General features: G+C 37.0%; 1 pseudogene; it reads right to left on the minus strand.

Annotated features, from left to right (window-relative positions):
- Positions 1-20,923: 20,923 nt before the first annotated feature.
- LOC118849142 lies at positions 20,924-21,805 on the minus strand (annotated as a pseudogene).
- Between the last annotated feature and the right edge of the window lie 605 nt (positions 21,806-22,410).

Genomic DNA, 22,410 nt, shown 5'->3' on the forward strand with positions numbered 1-22,410 from the left:
TTCTATATATTACATATAGTATATGTAGTCATTTGGGCAGGAATCAGAAAATTCTTGGTGTAGGAAGTGGCTCTTAAGCTGCACTTTGAAGGAAATTAGTGGTTCTAAGAGGCCTAGATGAGGAAATACTGGATTCCAATTAGGGAGCCATTGCAACAGTCCAAGCGCAGTATGATAATAACCTGATCTAGAGTGATGATCCTACAAATAGAGGGAAGGAGATAGATGTGAGTGATGTGAACCATAGGATTGACATCTTTAGGGAACTAATTGATGATTTATATTATGATATATATAATAAAAAAGGAGGAGTTCAGGATGACTCTGAGGTTAGAAACTAATATAACTAAAAGGACAATGATTCTCTTAATAGGAAACAGGATGAAGAGCAAACTTCAGAGAAAAATATATCCTGATCATCCATTGATGCCTTTATATAGTTAGGTGTAGAACTGATGATAAACAAATTTTTTTTATATTTGATTTTTGAAAAGCAAGCAAAATAGCATTGGAGAATAAATGATTTGGGATCAACTTTAGATGCAAGCTACCAGTTTCCACCATTCAGTTACTCAGTGGATAGAGTATTGGGCCTGGAGTCAGGAAGACACGAGTGTAAATCACCCTTCAACACTTACTAGCTGTGTGTCTGTGGGCAAGTCACTTAACCTGTATTTATCTGTAGCCTCCTCTATAAAATGGGGAGAATAATAGCAATTACATCCCACAGGTATTGTGAGAATTAAATGAGATAGTAATTACAAATTGTAGAGGAAGCAAGGAAGGAAGGAAAGAGAAAGAGGGAGAGAAAGAGAAAGGAAGAGGATAAAAAAAAGCAAAGAGAAAAAGAAAACAGTTCAATTGAATTCAGATAGGATTTAAAGTGTATGAAGATAGTAAAACGGTTCCATATTTCTCTATCTTTTGGGGCATATGGCAAAAACAGCTGAATTGATGTAACACGCTGGCTTTGGCTGCTGAGAACAAGTGGTTAGAACAAGAAGCTTGTGAAGTCTTTCTGTGAAGGTAGAAAAGAAAAAGTGATTCGGTTCTCATCAGAGGATGATTTTTATTATTAGTTAAAAATGATCTTTAGAGAAAGGATCATTATGTTCCAACTTCCCCTGTCCTCCATGCCTTTTCCCACTCCCAACACTTAACATTTATTAAAAACCTCTGTTGGACAAGTTTTTTTTTAAATGTCTTTATTTGTGATAAACAAGCCTACAAATATATGTGTGAAAATCTATTTCTAGTTACTTTGTTAAAATTATTTCTTGAGGAACTACTACATGTGGTGTAATGTCCCACAAGCTAGTGAATATATAAAGAACCTATTATTGAATTTCTTTAGGCAACTCTGAGAGAAGGAACTCTTTTTCTCCTCCAATGAACATGGCAGCCCATCAGTGACTTAGTAGATAAGGCCTAAGGAACTGTTTCAGGAATGGTGAGGTTAAGAAATTTGAACAGAACTGCCCAGTTAATAAGTGCCAGCAGCCAGATTTGAACATAAGTATTTTTGATGCCAAAAGCGGCAGTACTCTTTTTTATATCATAATGTCTTGGCCACAGACTCATTAATATAAGGTGTATAAAAGAAAATGTATTCCCTGTGAATGACAGTAATGTATAATAATGTCCATCATCGTCTATTATACCATTTTCATGTCTATAAAATATTCTCATCACTATATGGCACATAGAAAGAAATGATGAAATCCTGCCTAAACAGATACTCTCTGAGACTAAATTGTACAGAAAACGTCTGATGAAGGGTTTTCCTGCTTGGAAATTGGCCACTAATGAACTTAGTCCATCAAAAATAATTTATTAAGTACTTACTATATGCCAGGTCCTGTTGTAGCTGCTGAGGATAGAAATACAAGAAAGAGGTGCTGAATCTGAAGAACTACAAAAGCCCAAAAGAAGACTTAATATTTTATCTGAAAAGCAATAAAGAGTCACTGGATTTTTATTTACTTAGCCAATTCACATAAACACACAATTAGGCCATTCACATGGAAATGCAAATCCCTCTTCTCTTTTACTCATTGCCTAGAAATCACTTGATATCATCACACACCATTTCTTCTTTTGCTCCATTTGCTGATAGAGGTGACCATTTTCTTAGTGAGATCAACCCCTTTACATGTAATCTTGATTCCATCTTATCCTATCATTTGCAATAGATTGTTCCCTCTATCACCCTCCCACCTTCTATAAAAAGCAATAGTAGAAGTGGAAGGATTTGGCAGCTGATCGATTGATATGATTCAGTGACTTAGCCAGGATCACATACCTAGATCATAGGGCACTACACTCGAACCTGTGCCTTCATGTCATCAAAGTATTGACTATGCCATGTTGCAATATAAATTGCCAAAAACTGTCACCCTAAAAGTAACCTAAGATTCTATGTTACTAAAAAGAAAAAAAAAAACAACAAAAAAACTATCTTTTTCTTATATCTATTTATCATCTATCATTTTTCTATCTATGAGGCAACATGTTGTGTATATGTATATATATATATACACACATATACATAGACACATATAAATACATACACATGCATGTATATATGTATAAACATACACGTTATACACATATATTTCTTACTTGTACATATATATTCATGCATGTGCATATTTATACATATATATGCAAATATACATATGCATATGCATATTTTCCTTGAAACCTAAAAACACTAATGAATTTTAGTCTAAATATAGGCAAATCAAATAATGGTAGAGTCAATGGGCAGTGAATCTACTGTCTCATTTGGGGGCTATAAGTACACTGCTAAAAGATATTGTAGCTATAGCTTGACTTTTTTCCCCTTAACCTCCATGGGAGGTTATTTTATGGCTCCAAACCCCCTGAAAATTGAGTTGAAACCCCTATATAAAATTATAAGTTCACAAAATTATAGTTTCAAGTTTCAACAGTATACCTTTTAAAGACAGTGACCATCATTCCTTAAGAGAGAAAAAATTTTTGAGATTCTAAGAAAGTAGAATTCTCAGACCTTCAGAAAAGAAATAAAAAAAAATCCTTGAGATTCCTAGCAGATGAACAAAAGAAAAGCAAGCTAGCCATTAGAGTAAACTAGAAGTGTGAATTTTATCTGAAGGAACAAAATAAAGCATTTTTGGTTTTAAAAAAATGAGTCCCACGGTTAAGCTGTGAGGTTTAAGAAGTTCTATAAATGTGTGCCTGACTACATGAGGAAACACATACAGTTCTGTTTCTACCACTTTCATGTCTTGCTGTTGCAAAGGCTTAAAGTTAAAAAGAAATATCCCCTAAGAAGAGCATGTTAACCAACAAAGGGAAGGGAAAAGAGTTACTACCTCACTGGAATCCTGGAAGTCCTAACAAATGTTCAGAGTAAGTCATGGGGTAGACTAATACTACTGCACTCACTGTTGGCGTCATCCATTGAGGAAAATTCTCATTGTTAGAGTAAGTTCAGGTTGGTAGTGAAGATGGTGAGTGTGTGTGTGTGTGTGTGTGTGTGTGTGTGTGTGTGTGTGTGTGTTTCAACTAAGCAAGAGAGAACTACCTTTAGTGGACCAATGGAAAAGAGTGTAGATGAATATGCTTGAACATATCAAGCATTCATTAAGCAATTAGTCTTTGCACAGTAAAAATAGAATGGAAAAATAGTATGGAAAAGCAGATGTGAAAAATATTAATTTGTTCTGTATAAATAAAGTATGCATGATATCATTTTCTCTATGCCAAGTTGTTGGGATATATTCCCCTCCCAAGTGCATATTGATATGGGACACAATTTATTGAAAGCTTAACTTAATAAATATTCTATGAAAATTGCCTTCTCAGTTGGTTCACTGATGTAGGCATATGAATCCCTAATAAATTAGTCCCTATTATCTCTCCTAGCAACCTGAATATACTTCAGTAGAGCCATGGATCGATACTCTTATAAAGGTGGTTAATCCTACCAACAATTCAGATTAAATTCCACCAAAACCTGAACATGTTGTATGTGACTCATCCATGATTTCATTTATATCTTCTATAGGGAAATGATAATGTCAACCTTCTTCTAGATCTTTGTACAATACTACATGACTGGCTTATTTTTTATTTGCTTATTTTTATTTTTATCTGGACATAATATATAAGCATATATTATTATCACCAAACAGGGTCTTAAAATAACAAATAAAGGGAGAAAACTTCATGAATAATAGCAGTCGTCTATTGACACATACATGGAACTAGGCCTTAATCTTTCTTAGTTCTTCTCCTATTTCAGAATTGAAACTCCTGAGATCTTGTTCAGAGAGTCAGAATTAACTAACCAAAATCTGTCAGACATGGTTGCTGGTTTGAGCACATAACCCAGTCAAGGTAGGTTTAGTTTGGTTGATTAAGTCAGGGAAACAAGAAAGAAAGAAAAAAGAAAAAAAATACTTAATCCCCTAGAGCAAGGGTTCTTATTTTTTATTGTGTTATAGATCCTTTTGCTGTCTGGTGAAGCCAGTGAACACTTTTAAGGAAGATAAAATCAATACACATTGGTAACAATTTGTATATGTAAATGAGAGAGAACAAGGGTTCAAGAATGATGCCCAGATTTCAAGCTTGGGTAACTAGAAGACAATATTACCCTCAAGGGTAATAGGGAAATTAGGAAGTAAAGAGGGAAAGGTGGAAGAGGGGTCCTGATGGGGGGATGTAGTGTTTTGGACCTGTTACATAAGCAAGAAACTGCATCTCCCAGCTCCAGGTACTTTTGCTGTCTATCTGTCATGACAACAATGTTCTCCCTCTTCATCTCTACCTCTGGGCTGCTCTAGATTCCTGCATTTTCCATCTAAAATTGAACCTTCCATAAGAAGTACTTCAAGACCATTATTTGTTCTACTGCCTTCCTTCTCTTGTACTTAATTATTTGATAGTTTTCTTCTCCATTAGACTGTGAGAATCTTAGGGCAGGGTTTGTCTTTTGGTATTTTGTATCCCCAGTATTTACTATGGTGGATGGCATATAGTAAGTACTTGATAAATATTTATTGAATGAAATATTGAGATTACTATGTCTAGAGAACAAAGAATTCAAGATGTCCAATAGTCAACTGAAGATGCAAGGCTGAATGTCAGCAGGAATGTTAGAGCTGGGGGAAAAATATTTGAGAATCATCAGAACAGAGATGATAATTAAAATTATGAGAAATGTTGGAATCACCTAGTGAAATGTATGGAGGTAAAGGAGAAGGAACAACACAAAACCCTTTAGGACACCCACAAATAGAGCATGTATGCTGGATGATCCAACAAAGGATACTTAGCAGTGTTTCAGATAGGTAGGAGCTGAACCTGGCAAAAATAGTCACTCATGTAAACTCTTTTAAATTCACTTCCAAACAACTCTAAAATAACACCTCAAAACAAATTCTGCAGCAGCAGAACTAACAATAAAAAAGAGAAAGTGAAACAATTTTTCAGCCCAAGACAACTTGAAAGGTCAGCAGAAAAGGTTGATCTCATTCATGTAAGAAAGAAACACAGGCCAGGGCAAGTGGCTTTTGGGTCAGCAAACCATGCCCAAAAAAGCCAGCAAGTATCTAATAACACAGCTGCAGGTCAGTGGTGAGGTGTCATGGCTCCAGTACATCAGGGTAGTGGCACAGCAGGCTGACAGTGAGGCCTTGAGTCACCAGTGCAGCAGACAAGTGGTGAGGCCCCACAACTATGGCAAAACAGGCCAACTGACAGGCCATGAGATCTCAGTGCAGCACACAAGTAGCTAGACCCCAGGCCATCTGCACAAGAAGCTTGGGCAATGCCCTCTTCACACTAGGAACAGAAACAAACTTTAAAAATCACAAAATAGGCTATAAAGATGAGCAAAAAGCAAAAAAGAAAAAAGAACCTGATTACAAAAACTTACTTTGGTGACAGTATAAATTAGAATGCAAACGTAGAAGAGGCCAACAATGCCAAAACTCCCACATGAAAAGATTCAAAGAAAAATGGGAATTGGTCTCCTGCCCAAAAGAACTCTGGGAAGAACTCAAAAAGGATTTTAAAAGTCAAATGAGGGAAGGGGATAGAGCCAAGATGGCAGCTGGAAAGCAGTGACTTGCTTAAACTCTCCCCCAAATCCCTCCAAACACCTGTAAAAATGACTCAACAAATTCTATAGCTGCAGAACCCATGAAATAGCAGAGGGAAAGAGATCTCCAGTCCAGGAGAGCCTGGATGGTCACTGAGAAGGGTCTATCACACAGTGCTGAGAGCTGAGGGCAGGCCAGCATGGGCCATGCCCGAACAGACCAGACCAGGAATCAGCCAGCCAGAACAGGCCTTGGGGCCATAAAACAGTGTGCTGTGGAAGTTACCAGACTTCTCAACCCACAAACGCCAAAGAGCAGGTTAGGGGGAAACTGGGGGAATGAGTTCAGAGTGGTCTGGCTACCAGCTCTGGGGGTGGAGGAGGTGGTGTAGGTAGCAGCAGCAGGAAGCTCCTGAGGCTGCTTCCAGAACTCCAGCATCAGCTGCTTCCCGAGTCCCTGGCTCACACAGTAGGAGGAATCTAGCAGTGGATCAGAGTGGGAGTAAGCACTTTGTGGGCACGAAGGCAGATTCTCTTGTTGTGCCATGCTTGGATCTGTATTGTGGTACTTGTTGGCAGTTCTTGGGGGAGGAGGAGCACTGTTGGGACAGAGCCCTGGGGTGACAGTGGAATAAGAGTAGCTATGAAAACAGCAGTGCTTGGACCCTAAAGCTTGGGAAAGTAAGCAAGAAAGAGAATTCATAAGAGACTTACTAAAGTTGAACTCTTATGTTTGCATTCCTACATGGAAAGATGATGTGTGTAATTCATGAGACCTTTCTCAGTATTAGGAGAGTTGAAGGGAATATAGATAGAGGGCACAGGATGAGTTGAATATGAAGGGATGATATCTAAAAAAGAAATAATTTTAAGGGATGAGAGAGGAATATATTGAGAGAGGGAGAAAGGGAGAGATAGAATGGGGCAAATTATCTCTCATCAAAGTGGCAAGAAAAAGTAGTTCTGTTGGAAGGGAAGAGGGAGCAGGTGAGGGGGAATGAGTGAATCATACTCTCATCAGATCCAACTTGAGGAGGGAATAAAAAAAAAGGGGGCTAATAGAATGGAGGGCAGATGGGGGGAGGAGGTAGTCAAAAGCAAACATCTTTGAAAAGGGACAGGGTCAAGGGAAAATTGAATAAAGGGGGACAGGATAGGATGGAAGGAAATACAGTTAGCCTTTCATAATATGAGCATTGTGGAAGTGTTTTACATAATGATACATGTGTGATCTATGTTGAATTGCTTGCCTTCTTAGGGAGGATTTGTGGGAAGGGAAGAGGGGAGAGAATTTGGAACTCAAAGTTTTAAAAGCAGATGCTTAAAAAAATAAAAAAGTTGATTTTTGCATGTAGCTGGGAAACAAGATATATTGGGAATGGGTCATGGAAATCTATCCATCCCTACAAGAAAGTAAGGGGAAAGGGGATGGGGGGAGTGGGGTGAAAGAAGGGAGGGCTGACTGGGGAACAAGGCAATCAGAATATATGCCATCTTGGAATGGGGTGGAGGGTAGATATGGGGAGAAAATTTGTAACTCAAAATCTTGTGGAAATCAATGTTGAAAAATAAAATATTACATAATTTTTTTTTAAAAAAAGTCAAATGAGGGAGGTAGAAGAGAAATTAGGAGAGTAAATCAGAATGATACAATTGAATCATGAAAAAATAGACAACTTGGTAAAGGAAAAAGATGTATGAAAATTCCTTGAAGAAAAAAAAAACATAAAAAATGGAATTGGCTAAATGGACAAGGAGGTACAAAAGTTAACTTAAATAATTATTCTTTAAAAATTAGAATTGGGAAGATAGCAAAGTAAGTCAGAAAATTCCAAGCTCTCAAAATTTTCCCCCACAAAAGAGATAAGTAGCACCTTAGGGCAAACAAAGTGTGGGTAGACACAAAGAAGAACAGGGGTTCAACCAGCATCTTCCTGGGACAGTTTGAGAAGACCCAAAGAAAAAAATGCCAGGATGAGGTTTCATCCCTGCAAGGAGTATACACCTCAAGGCCAGTTTCCCTTTTAACAATGAGAGACAAGCCCCTTAATCAACTAGTGGCAAGCCCTGGGGTTATTTGGTTTGAGAGGCCACCTCAGCCCCAGCCACAGGAACTTTTCACCCTGAGATATTGAGGGGAGTTGGACATTTTAGCCTAGGAAGATTGAGCGAACCTCTACTGATAAGGAACACCAGACCCAGCTGTGGTGCAAAGAGCAGTGGGGGCAAGAAGGAAGCAGCACACAACCAGTGAGTGCAGAAGCAGTGGGGCAGAAAAACCCTGGCTGTGGGCACATAGAGGAAGTTGGAGGTTTGGCTTTGCTTCTAGGCTAAAGGGGAGAACTGAAGATCTGGGGTAAGAGGCACCATTTTCCATACTCCAGGACTAAAGGTGATTTAAAAAATCAAGTTATTACCACAAAAAATGCACAGGCAAAGGAAAAAGAATCCAACCATAGAAACCTATTACAGGAATAGAGATGCCTGGGGTTCATCTTCAGAGGAGGATATTGAAGTTAAGAAACCCCCAAAGAGCAACATCAAATGCTTACCTGCTCCAAAAGAATTTATAGATCATAAAAACAGAGATGGAGAGAAAACTAAAACAAACAAACAAATAAATAAAAATAATACAAGAAAAACAAGAAGGTTATGAAAGAAAAGTCAACCAATTAGAAAAGGACATACAGAATCTTAAGGAGGAAAATGACACTTTGGAAATTAGAACTGGGCAAAGTTAAGCCAGTGAAATGATAAGAAATCAAGAAATAATTAAACAAAATATGAATGATGAAAAAATAGAAGAGAAAGTGAAACATCTTTTAAGAAAAACAACAGATTTGGAGACTAAATCAAGAAGAGAAAATATAAAAATAATTGGACTAACTGAAAGTTATCATCAAAAAAAGAATCTTGATACAATAATACAAAAAATAATTAAAGTAAATTGTCCTGAAGCATTAGAACAAGGCAGGGAAGTAGAAGTGGAACAAAACATCCATCAAGCACCACTTAAAAGAGGTCCTTTGAGGAAAACTCATAAGAATATCATAGTTAAATTCTGAAATCCCCAGCTCAAGGATAAAATATTAAAAGCATCAAGATTAAAGCAATTTAAATATGATGGTGCCAGAATTAGAATTACACAAGACCTAGCAGTAGACACCTTAAAGGACTGCAGGTCTTGGAACGCAATATATTGAAGAGCAAAAGACTTGGGGCTCTGCTGAAAATAACATACCCTGCAAATTTAAGTATTATCTTGAATGAAAAAAATGGAAATTTGATAAACTCTCAGACTTTCAAGACTTTGTTAAAAAATATCCTTAATTTAATAGAAGACTTGACATACAAAAACCAAGAGAAACATAAGGTACATACCAAAGACTGACTATAAGGTATTCATAAGGCCAAACTGTTTACCTTTTATATAACTTAAAATGTAAAATGTATGCCTAGGATTCTTATTAGGTGAGCTCATAAAAAGGGGGGTAAGCATAATTATGATATGAATTTAAAAAGTAAAACTATTTAGAAACAGCTAAAAAGAGTAACTATTTTGTTCATATGAGGTGCAAGTAGAAGAAAGGATACAGAGGAATTAGATGGGGAAGGAGGGCTGTGTTAAAGCAATCAGACTTTTCCCTGTTCTTCCCTTTTGGGATGGTAAGACTATCAAGTCTCCCCTTTGTTTGAATTGGTGGTGGGAAACATTTGCTGTCTTTGTTTTGGGATATTTCTCATCTATTTCTCAGCACTGAGGCAATTGGCAGTCATTGAATTGTATATGATGTGGTACTGGTGACTGGAGCTTTCCCACAGTGATTTCTTGCTCTAAATGGTGATCCTCAAGTGCCAAGGGCCCTGAGACAGGTATATAAGATCCAAGGTTGAGATTTTGACTTTCGGAGTTACACTCGCTGAAAGAATGTGGGTGACAGACTCTGGGAAAGCCATTGAACCCACCCCCCCCCCCCAGCTTTGCTAACCCAGACCCATTGGTTCTTCTTTGGTAACTATGTATTGTGATTTGATCAGACAAGGTCTGTCTGTTGATGTTTGTAATTTCTGTTTGTATTTGCCTGAAGCTCAGGGGGCTGATCTTTCCCCACTGAACTAGTGATTGATACATATGTGTTTAATTAAACTGAGATTGTTTACCCCTTAAAGCTGCTTTCCTTAGAATAGCAGATCAAAGAACCTGTGTTGGCAGCCCTCTGCATGCTGGTTGCTGTTGGTCTTACACAGCACAGTAGCTGCTGGCAAGATTGTTGCTACAGGCTATTAGTTCTGGTAACCTACTTTCATCAGGAATGGTTTTGAGAGGAAATACTACATATATATTTAGAAAAGTATAAAAGTCTTCTACATTTAGAAGAAATAAAATGGTAGGGGTATTGGGGGGGAGAGGACAAGGGGGATTTTTAAAGGAGAGAATGAGAGAATAGGTAAAGGTGGGGTATATAAGGGTGTTTAGATTTATGGAAATGGGAGGATAGGGGAAAAATCCTTGGAAGGGGGCATGCAAGTAATAGGAGGGCAAGGAAGTCAGTAGAAGTAAAGTAGAGGAATCAGGAGAAATAGGAAACAAGAGATATGCACAAATAAAAAACAAAAATTAGGAGTAGAGTATGTTTGGGAAAGTATATGTCTTTATATGTATTTATACATGTATATGCATATATATATATAGCTATAAACATATCTAAACTTTATTGTAGCCTTCAGGGGTGGGGTGGGGGTAGGGAAAAAAACAAAGTAAAAAAGTATACAGAAGAGAAAAAAAGAAAACTCACAAGGAAGCAAAGAAAAGATGGACAATTCTTAACACAACATGTATTATTTATCACATAGGCTTTCTTGAAATGAAAATCTATTGTTATATATTTCGAATCCTCTCTTATGTTCTGCTATGCACACAGTAGGTCTGTTTTTCTTTCTTACTTTGTATTTAAGTTTCAATATTTAAGTTTTAGAAATGTTTTGTGCTGTTTCTCTATTCTGTATTTGTATTCTGACCCCCGAGTCTAAAATAAAGTTTTAATTATTTTTTTTAAAATGAAAGAGACAAAAATTAGAATTGGCCAAAGTGGAAGCTAATGACTCTATGAAACGTTAAGAATCCATCAAACAAAATCAAAAGAGTGAAAAAATAGAAGAAAATATGAAATGTATTATTCAAAAAACAACTGACCTGGAAAATAGATCCAGCAGAGATAATTTAAGAATGATTGGACTACCTGATGTTAGGATCCCCATGCCAAGACTACCAGTTTTTTTTTTCACTACTCTCTTTTATTACTATTAGGAGACACCTTGTTTTTCAGAGCTAAGGCCCAGCAAGCAAGCTGGGCCCTGAGCATGGCATAACAACAGTCCTTTGCACTCATACTCTGGATGAACTTTACTGCAGTTAACAAGAATTAGCTCAAACCAACCCCAGGTGATCCCCAAGCTTTGACAAGAAGTTGCAGGAACTATGTTCCAGTCAAGAATCCTAGCTATGAAAAGACTTTGTCACTAGGCAAACTTGCCTGACTATTGCTGTTATACCTCACTGCTATGGTTACACCTCACTGCTTGGTTCTTTGTGTAGCCACATGTATATGTATCAAGACTTAGTGTCAATGTCTTCGGTCTCCTCAGTCCTAGAGGAAAACCTAGCACACATGTCTAGTTTCCCTTCTGTAACAGGAATAAAGAAGCCTTCTTTTTAACCCATAACCTCTATGAGTTGTTTGCTATTTTATTTTACTTTATTTTATTTTTCAGAGTTGACAGTGGGTATTTAACCACTGTGAGCTCTTTGGCATTTTCAAGATTAATGCTGAAAACCAAGATTAAAAAACAAAAACCTAGACACAATATTTCAATAAATTATCAAGGAAAATTGCCCTGATATCCTAGAACCAGAGGGCAAAATAGAAATTTTAAAATTCTAATGATAACCTGAAAGAAATCCCAAAATGAAAACTTCCAGGAGTATTATAGCCAAATTCTAGAATTCTCAGGTGAAAGCTAAGATATTGCAAGCAGCCAGAAAGAAACAATTCAACTATCTTCAGGATCACACAAGATTTAACAGTTTCTATGTTTAAGGACTAAAGAACTTGAGAATATGATATTCCCTAAGGCAAAGGAGCTAGGGTCACAATCAAGCATCATCTACCCATCAAAACTGAGCATAATCCTTCAGAGGAAATATGAATATTCAATAAAATAGAGGACTTTCAAACATTCCTGATGACATGTTCAGAGCTGAACAGAACATTTGATTTTCAATACAAATACAAGACTCAAAACTTTCAGTTCCATTATGGTAGAGTGAGTCAGGAACTACCTGGAGCCCTCCAAAATTCCCCTTCTAACAACTTGAAAATTGCTTCAGAATTGCTCATGAGTAGCCCAAGCTGATGTAATAAAAAATTATAATTCTACCTAAATTAATCTATGTATTCAGTACCATACAAATAAAGCTTCCAAAAATTATTTTATAGAAATGGAAAAAATAATAATAAAATTCACCTAGAAGAAAAAAAGTCAAGGATATCAAGTAAAGTAATGGAAAAAAATGTGAAAATAGGTGCTCTAGATATACCAGATCTCAAACTGTATTACAAAGTGATAATCATCAAAACAGTCTGGTACAGGATAAGAAACAGAGTGGTAGATCAGTAGAGTAGAACAGGTACACAGTACATCACAGCAAATAACCATAGTAATGTAGTATATGTTAAACTCAAAAATCCAAGCTTTTAGTACCAAAAAATCATTATTTGACAAAAACTGCTGGGAAAACTGGAAAATAGTATGGAAAAAAGCTAGGTATAGACCAACATCTCCATGCCATATGCCAAGATAAGGTCAAAATGGGTACATGATTTACATGTAAAGGGTGATACCATAAGCAAATTAGAATGGCATAATAGTTTACATGTCTGATCTACTTTGAAGGGAAGAATTTGGGGCCAGCCAAGAAATAGACAGCATATATAATTTTGGTTATATAAAATTGAAAAGATATTGTGGAAACAAAACCAATGCAACCAAAATTAGAAGAAAACCAGAAAACTGGGGAAAAATTTGCAGCAAGTATTTCTGATAAGGGCCTGGATTTTTCAAATAAATAGAAAATTGAATCAAATTTGTAAAAATTGCAAATTAAACAACCATAAGGTACCACCTCACACCTATCAGATTGGCTAATATGACAAAAAAGGAACATCATAAATGTTGGAAGAGATATAGGAAAACTGGGACGTTGATACAATGTTTGTAGAGTTGTAAACTGATCTAAAAATCCTGGAAAACATTTTGGAATTATGCTCAATTTTCTATAAAGATGTACTCAAAAATTTACATACCCTTTTATGCAGAAATATCACTACTAGGTCTGTTTCTCAGAGATTTACAAAAAAAAAAAACTGTGTGTGGGGTGGGGCTATTTGTACAAAAAACATTTAAAGTAGATCTTTTCGTTATGGCTAAGAATTGGAAATTGAGGGCTTGTCTGTCGTTTGGGGAATGGTTGAATAAGCTGTGATACATGATTGTGAAGGAATATTATTGTTCTACAAGAAATGACAAGCAGGATAATTTCAGAAAAACCTGGACTTACATGAACTGATTTAAAGTGAAATGAGTAGAACCAGGAGAACGTTGTACATATCAGCAGCAACATTGTATTTTAAGGAATTGTGAATGACCTAGCTATTCTCAGCAATACAGTGAGCCAAGATAATTCCAAAGGACGCATGATGAAATGTGCTATCTTCACTTTCTTCCTTTCATCTTTCTTTATTCTTCTCTTCCCTTCCCTTCCCTTCCCTTCCCTTCACTTCCCTTCCCTTCCCTTCCCCTCCCTTCCCTTCCCTTCCCCTCCCCTCCCTTCCCTTCCCTTCCCTTCCCTTCCATCCTTCCTTCCTTCCTTCCTTCCTTCCTTCCTTCCTTCCTTCCTTCGTTCCTTTGTTCCTTTTTTATTTTGTTTGAATCATCTAAAATAATTTTTGAATTATCTCTCCTAGATATATTTTCTAGGTCAGTGATTTTTCCAATGTGATACTTCATATTGACTTTTTTCATTTTATTCATTTTGTTTTGTAATTTTTTGATTTCTCATAAAGTCACTAGCTCCATTCTAATTTTCAAGGAATTATTTTCTTCAGTGAGCTTTCGGACCTCCTTTTCAATTTGGCCAATTCTGCTTTTTAAGGCATTCTTCTCCTCATTGGCTTTTTGGATCTCTTTTGACATTTGGGCTAGTCTTTTTTTTAAGGTGTTATTTTCTTCAGCATTTTTGTATCTGTCTCCTTTAGCAAGCTGTTGATTAATTCTTTTATGATTTTCTTGCATCATTCTCATTTCTCTTCCCAATTTTTCCTCTACTTGTCTTATTTGATTTTCAAAATCCTTTCTGAGCTCTTCCACAGGCTGCAACCAACTCATATTATTCTTGAAGGCTTTGGATGTAGGATCTTTGACTTTGTGGCCTTCTTCTGGTTGTATGTTTTGATCCTCCTTGTCACCAAAGCAAGATTCTATGGTCTGATATTTTTCCCCACTGTTTGCTAATTTTCCAAGCCAATTACATGATTTTTGAACTCTTTATTAAGGTAGGTCTCTGCTTTTTATGTGGAGGATATACTGTCCCAAGCACAGGGGTTTTGTCCAACTGTTTTCAGGGATATTTCTAAAGACCTCTAAATTTTCACTTCTTTCAAGGTTGTATGATGAAAGTAGAAGTGTTTACCCCTCTCCCGGTCTGTGCTCTGCTCTGTGAGTGACCACAAGCACTCTTTTCTGCCTTGGAACTGTGGGGAGAATTCCCTCTCCAACACCACCACAAGCTCCACCAGGCCAGAGGTCCTCCTCCCCCAAGGACAGCCACCCAGGATTGTGACCCAGATTCAAATATGGGAAAGCAAGAGAATCCTGCATCAGTGCCACCAAAGAGGTCTCTGTAATTCACCTCTGATCAACCACTGAATCCCCCTACTATCTGTGAGCTGAGAGCTCCAGAAGCAGCCACTGCTGCTGCTGCCACTGCTACCTCCCTGGGGCTTGGGCCAAACCTTGCTCCTCTCTTACTAGGTATCACAGACCTTTCTTAATGACCTTCTAAGTTGTCTTTGGCATTTGTGGGTTGAGAAGTCTGGAAACTACCAGAGCTGCCAGTGATTCAGTCCCCTGAGGCCTATTCTGCCCTTGTCTGTGCTGGCATGGCCCGCACTAGACTGTGCTCTTCTCTCAGACTGGTGCAACAGACCTCTCCTGTTGACCTTCCAGGTTGTCTTGGGCTAAAATTTGTTTCAATGTGACATTTTGTAGGTTTTGCTGCTCTAGAATTTGTTTCAAGTCATTTTTACAGGTATTTGGAGGGGTTTGGGGGAGAGCTCAAGGAAGTCCCTGCTTTTACTCTGCCATCTTGACTCTGTCCAGATACTTGTAACTTTTAAGGACTTTATCAATAATAGGATACTTAGAAGGAGTGTTCATAGACAGAGGATGCTATCCAGAATAAGCAAAATGTATGGATGGTGAAAAAAATTGCACTGGAAGAAGAGTGAAGGGCAATAAAAATGGGGGTAAACTATATCATACAAAGGGGCACATAAAACCTATCACATTAGAGGAAAAGATAAGAGGTGGGCACCTCTTGAACCATGACCTAATCAGAATTGGATGAAAGAGGGAATAACATACACACTAAGATACAGAAATCTATCTTACCATGTAGGAAAGTAGGAGGGAAATAAGATGAGAGAAGGGTGGATTATTGATAGAACTGAAGGGCAGTTTGGGGGAGGCAGTAGTCAGAAGCTAACCACTAGTGAGGAGAGAGAGAGAGAGAGAGAGAGAGAGAGAGAGAGGAGAGAGAGGGAAAAATAGGATGGGGGGGATTACACGGTTAGCAATCATACCTGTGCATGTGAATAGTATGAACTCCTCCATAAAGTAAAAGGAGACAGCAGAATATACTAGAAAACAGAATCCAATATTATGTTGTTTAGAAGAAAATCATTGAAATCAGAAAGACATACACAGAGTAAAGGTAAAGGGCTGGAACAGAATCATGCTTCATCTGAAGTAAAAGAAAGAAGTAGCAATCATGATCTTAGACAAAGCAAAAGCAAAAAAAGTAAAGCTAATTAAAAGAGATAAGGAAGGAAACTATGTCTTGCTTAAAGGTACCATAGAAAATGAAATAATATGAATACTATCCATCTCTATATATGCATATATATATATATATATATATATATATATATATATATATATATATGCATCAAAATGGCATGGCATCCAAAATTTTAAAGTTAAATGAATCAGTAGAGAAAATAAACAGTAAACTATATTAGTGAGAATCCTCAACCTTACCCTCCAACAACTAGATAAATCTAACCAAAAAATAAACAAGAAAGAACTTAAGGAAGTAAATAGAATTTTAGAATGATGAGTTCATCTGCAGCCCTTTCTGTGGTGGCAAATGACTGGGAATTGAGGTGATGCCCGTCAATTTAGTAATGACTGAACAAGTGGTAGTATATGATTGTAATGGAATACTATAACAGCATTGTAAGAAATAATGAGCAGAATGATTTCAGAAAAATCTGGAAAGACTTACATGATCTGATGCAAAGTGAAAGAAGAAGAACCAGGAGAATATTGTGCACAATAACAGCAATATTATATGATGATAAACCATGACCTAGCTATTCTCAGCAGTACAATGATCCAAGATAATTTCAAAGGACTTACTATCAAAGATGTTGTCTATATCCAGATAAAGAAATGATGGATAATGAAAACAGATTGAACCATACTATCTTTCACTTTAGTTTTATTTCTTTTTTTTAATGACATGATTATTATGGTAATATGTTTTGCACAATCATACATATATAACCTATATCAAGTTGCCTACTGCCTCAGGGAGGGCAGTAAAGGGGAAGGAGGTAGAGAATTTGGAACTTAATTATTTTTTTTATAAAAAGGGGATGTTAAAAATTGTCTTTACATGTAATAGGAAAAAGAAAATATTAGGAAAAACCAAATCATTAGTAATTGGAGAGAGAAATTTTGGTTGAGTGATGAGGTTGGAAGCCATAATGTGAAGTATTAAGAAAAGAGTAAAAGGGAAATAAGTAGACGCATCTACTGTTTTGAAAACCTTCTCAAGGAGTTTAGCTCTAAAAGAAGCAAGATAAGAGAGACCTAATGATAGAATGGATGGATCAAGTAAAGATTTTTTGAGGGTGAAGGATAAATAGGTATATTAGTGGTTTCTAGGGAAATAGTCAGTACATAAGGAGAGGCTGAAGATGAGAGAATGGGGGTGATGGAAGAGGCAATCTGCTAAAGATGAGATTAAATGACACTACTTGTGCATAGAGAAGATTTGGTGACCAGCTTGGTCATAGTCATCTCATTGCTAGAGCACTAAAACTGGAAATATAGATTTTCTCCTTGTTTATAAAGATGAATTTACCTAAATTTCCAACCTGCAATTCAGAACTCCAGGAACACATTTCCCTTTAACTATTTCCTAAAACTATAGTTTTCTCTTTCTCACCCCAAACAAGTGTTAATGATAACAAATTTTCTTTCCACAATTCCCACTACTTTAGGGACAGAGGCATTTCCTTACTTTCCTCACTTTTATCCTGTAAAACAATGGAAACACAGTAGTCATCTGTCAAGTTGATAGTGGCAAATAACAAAAAAGGTTGATTGTAGCAGAAAATTTTTTTTTAAAAAAAGAATTTAACATCAAGGTGGAGATACAATGTGTTAGTACTCATAACATCATTGGACGTTGAGTCTGAAGAGATGAGTTAAAATCCTGCTTCAATCACTTATTAGTTCTGTGGCCTTAGGCAACTCATTTAACCTCTTTGGACAGTAATTTCCTCATTTGTTAAGTGAAGGGGTTAAACTTGCTAACCTCTAAGTTTCCTGCTAGCTTTAAACTTGTCTTTCTGTAGGAAGTTTCTAAGTTCGTTGTTCATATTAATATAACCTTCTAGATGACTTAAAAGTCATCACTTTCAATATCCTTAACTGAGAAAGCAATCCTTTTGCGGGAAAATTATTTATGTGTATGTATTTGTCATAGATGAAAATAACCCAGGTTAGATGAATAATGGAAATGTGCAAAAGTTGCATCACTAGTCGTTTTGGAAACATGATGATTTTTCAATTATTTAGTCTCTTGCAAGACATACACTAAAATTATCCATTATTCATTGTTTCATCAGGTATTTTAACTGGGTAATTTACAAATACAAACCCTGTGTACAAAAAAACATCACTCAAGATGATCAGTGGCAAAAGAAACATGGCTTTCATTTTTAAAAAATCTGAGCATCTTGGGGCAGCTAGGTGGCGCAGTGAGTAGAGCACCGGCCCTGGAGTCAGGAGGACCTGAGTTCAAATCCGGCCTCAGACACTTGACACATGTACTAGCTGTGTGACCTTGGGCAAGTCACTTAACCCCAATTGCCCTGCCAAAAAGCAAAAAAAAAAAAATAATAATTCTAAAAAATCTGAGCATCTTTATTCAGTTGCTATACTTGTCAATTAAAAAAAATCACCTAGTTGTCATAGTGATGTTGAATGTTGTGGATCATTCATTGTGAGCACTGTCATTGCAGTGTCTTAAATAAACTCGAGCATGGTGAATTTGATTATAACTTGTGGGTACTTACATTGGCATTTTTGTACCATTGACGATGCACCATGGAGGACTGGATATTCTACATTCTTCAACCCTGGTGTGACTAGACAAGACAAATCTCTTGCAACAATTTGGTGCAATTAGCCTGCTATAAAGAACAGTAAGCAACTCATAAGTTGCTAGGGGTTGTTGTTTTACATATTAATGTCACATAAACATTAGCTTAATTAGTGGATGAGCAATGGGTACTCTGAAGAGCTTTTCTACTTATAACCTTCCTGGTGCCATTGACTCTCCTAGATAATGCTGATATTTTTGCTACTTCCTCATTCAGGAATAATTCATTAAAATGGTTAGGAAGGGAATTTATTAACTTTGGGCAAGACATGCCATCTTGCTGACCCCAATTTCCTCATAATCAGAATTGCTAGGTTTGTTTTGGTTTGGTTTTTTTGCTTTTATTTTTGCAAAAGATGTAAAGCAGTTTGTATACATTGCCTCATATGAATCTCATGATACCTCTGTGAGGTAAATACTCCAGCCATTCATATCTCTATTTTGGGGGTTACAAAACTGAGGTTCATAGGGATTAAATGACATCCTCATCAATATTACTAATAAATGTGAGAGGCAAAATTTGAAGGCAAAGCGTCTTAACTCCAAGGAAAAATTCTATTTGTTACTCCTATCTGCAATATTATCAGGCTGGATAAGATTATATCCAGTAATCTTCGAGCTCAAAAAAAATTCTGTGGTTTTATGAGTGACATTTAAAAAAAATCAAGTGCCTTTAGTTATTATATATATATATACATATATATATACATATATATACATATATATATACATATATATACATATATATATACATATATATATACATATATCTCGTAATACCTACAGTTTTAAATGACATTTAAATGCTTTTGTTAATACATGATATTTCAAGAACATTCAATATATGCATATATATTCATTTTAATAATATGCATATTGAGATGACCCATGAATATAAAGAATTGACCTACACTTGGGAAATGTCCTAAATAACATTCAAATGCATGTCTGGACCATGCCTTTGTGAAAAAGGCCAGTCAATTTGGTGGGAGTTCAAGGATAAACAAAGATCAACCTGACTCCTAGAAAATTGGTAAAGTGTCACAGTCAAAGAATATGTTTTGTCCTTTCCCTTCCCTTTTATTGCCCACAAGCTGTTTTCACTTGTTTTTTACCTACAGGCCTGTTGTTTCTCACAAAGAAAATTAAAATGCCTTTGGCTGAGATAGAAAGCTACATCAAAAGTGCCAGGGCAACAGGTATGACTGGTGGACCATGATAGGTCCACTGAGGAAACTGGAGAAAAGGAGCTTCAAACAGCAGAATCAAGTTCAGTTATCCTTCTGTTGTGGCTAAGTACTTATTTTGTCTCCCCCAGAGGAGGGGGTTAACTATATTAACTATACTATAGAATTACTACAAGTGTCTAATTTTATTTTTTTTTTGTTTTTGTTTTTTTGTTTCTATTATTTTCTTATTTTTTTGGCAAGTCAATCTGGGTTAAGTGGCTTGCCTAGAGTCATATAGGTAGCAAGTGCTAAGTTTTTGAAGACATATTTGAACTCAGATCCTCCTGATTCCAAGGCCAGTGCTCTAACCATTGTACCACTCATCTGCCTCTAATTTATTTTTTTGTTTTTTTTTGCCACATAGTACTAAATTTGCAGTATACACTGTTCTGGACCACAAAGGGCCTCAGAAGTCATAGGATGGCAGGGTGAGGCCTCAGGGAATGTACGAGTAGTCTTTTCAAAATATTAGCAGCAGCCTTAGTATAAAGTGGACTTAATCCTAGACAAGTGTACTAGAGGTAAAATGAAGGATGTTGGGATGTTGGCTATGGTTGTGAGCTACAATGGAATGATCCAGTTTTCCATGGTGGGGAAGGGATCAATGGAATAAAAGAGAATTAGGTACCATTAGGAAGGGCTTGAAAAGATAAGCAGATATTCCAAGGAGGTGGAATACCAATATTCTCACTGCTCAACCACAACCTCAGGGCAGAAACTAAATGACTTAAGCAAGGAGGCAAAGCTGACCACTGTCTGGAATGCAAAGTGGGCAGCAGGGAAAGGAGAAGCCAGGCAGCCTGTGGGTCAAAAAGTCTTCTCCAAAGGTGGCTGCATGTTTTCCACAAGAGTACAGACAAGTTGTTCCAAGCTCCTGGCAGCCAGGTGCCCAGCCACCAGTACCTCTTCATGCTTGGTGGTCTCCTGGCTTTCATAATCCAATACTGATTTGTTTGTAATGAGGGAAAATCCAAAAACTTGAATGCCACAATACCTGGCTACTATCACCTTTGGCACAGTACTCATGCTAACAGTATCAGCTCTTAGTTTCTGCAGAAAGCAACACTGTGCAATGGTTTCAAAGTTGGGCCCTCCCACCATAACATAGGTTCCTTCCTGCAGTGGTCATTACTGTTCCATTTGCTTCCATATGCAATGGGCCTTCTGTTTCAGAATACTGTCCTAGGTATCAGACATGGGAGGAAACCTTTCTCCAAACCTCTCATCATTGGGGCCTCTGAGTGGATTTTGGCTACTGAGGCCAGCCAAGTTGATATGACCTCAGATCAGCATAACATCCTATTTATTTAGGGTTCATATTTAGGGTTCAGCCCACCAGCAGCATTGGTAACAATTAAGGTGTGTACATCCATAAGTTAGAAAACCCTCACAGGGAATGCTACCTTCCAGAGTAGGTAGCCTTCATATGGGTGGAATCGGCCTTGCATCATCACACAGCACTTGTCATTTAAATATCCAATTATCAGCCACCCTACGCAACCTTGTATTGTGCTTTGTGGGAAATTGGGTATCTCACTGTAGTCAAAGGCCTGGAATTCAGTCAGTCTATCCACCAACCCCACCCAATCCACAACCACAGATCATTGCAATTTCTGGTCGAAATTTAGCATGGGATAAAAGCCACTCAGCAGTTTCCTTATAGTCCTCATACTTGAATAGATTCTCCATGTCTCCCTCATGGTATTCTCCTTCTCTCTGCCTCAGTCTACTCCTCTCCCTTAGCTCTGCACCACTGAGCTCTGAATCATCTGCCCCTAATTTTGTTCTAATAATGAATATAAGTTATCAGGGATTGTTCTGAGTCAGGTCTAACCCAGTGTAAGGATCAAGATGTTCTCCCATGATGAACCAGTCCTCTTGGGGGCCTGTTCCTTGCCCTTGCTATTCCCTGTATATATCCTCTTTTGTAGCTTGCTGAATGGCTCTTAGATGACTTGGGTTTAGTGGGTGCTTTAATTCCTACTTTTTTGTCAATTATTGAATGTTTGCCTGGTGGCTTACTCAATCTTTTGGTACTGAGATTCTCTTAAGATTTGTTTCTTTCACTCTTCCAATCTTCTTTCACTTTCTATGCTTCCAGGATGTTCTGTTTTATTTAACCTAATTAGTCAAACCCTTTGTTTGACTAGTCAGAATGCTATGCCAATAACCTAGCATGATCCTATAATTTGCTCTACTTTAAGATTCCATTATAATGAAAAACTGTCTTTATTCGATAGCACAGCACTTTAAACATAATAAGCACTTAATTGATGAATTTTCAATTTGAATTG

The sequence above is a fragment of the Trichosurus vulpecula genome, chromosome 4 (genome assembly GCF_011100635.1).
Source record: "Trichosurus vulpecula isolate mTriVul1 chromosome 4, mTriVul1.pri, whole genome shotgun sequence".
Taxonomy (NCBI): domain Eukaryota; kingdom Metazoa; phylum Chordata; class Mammalia; order Diprotodontia; family Phalangeridae; genus Trichosurus; species Trichosurus vulpecula.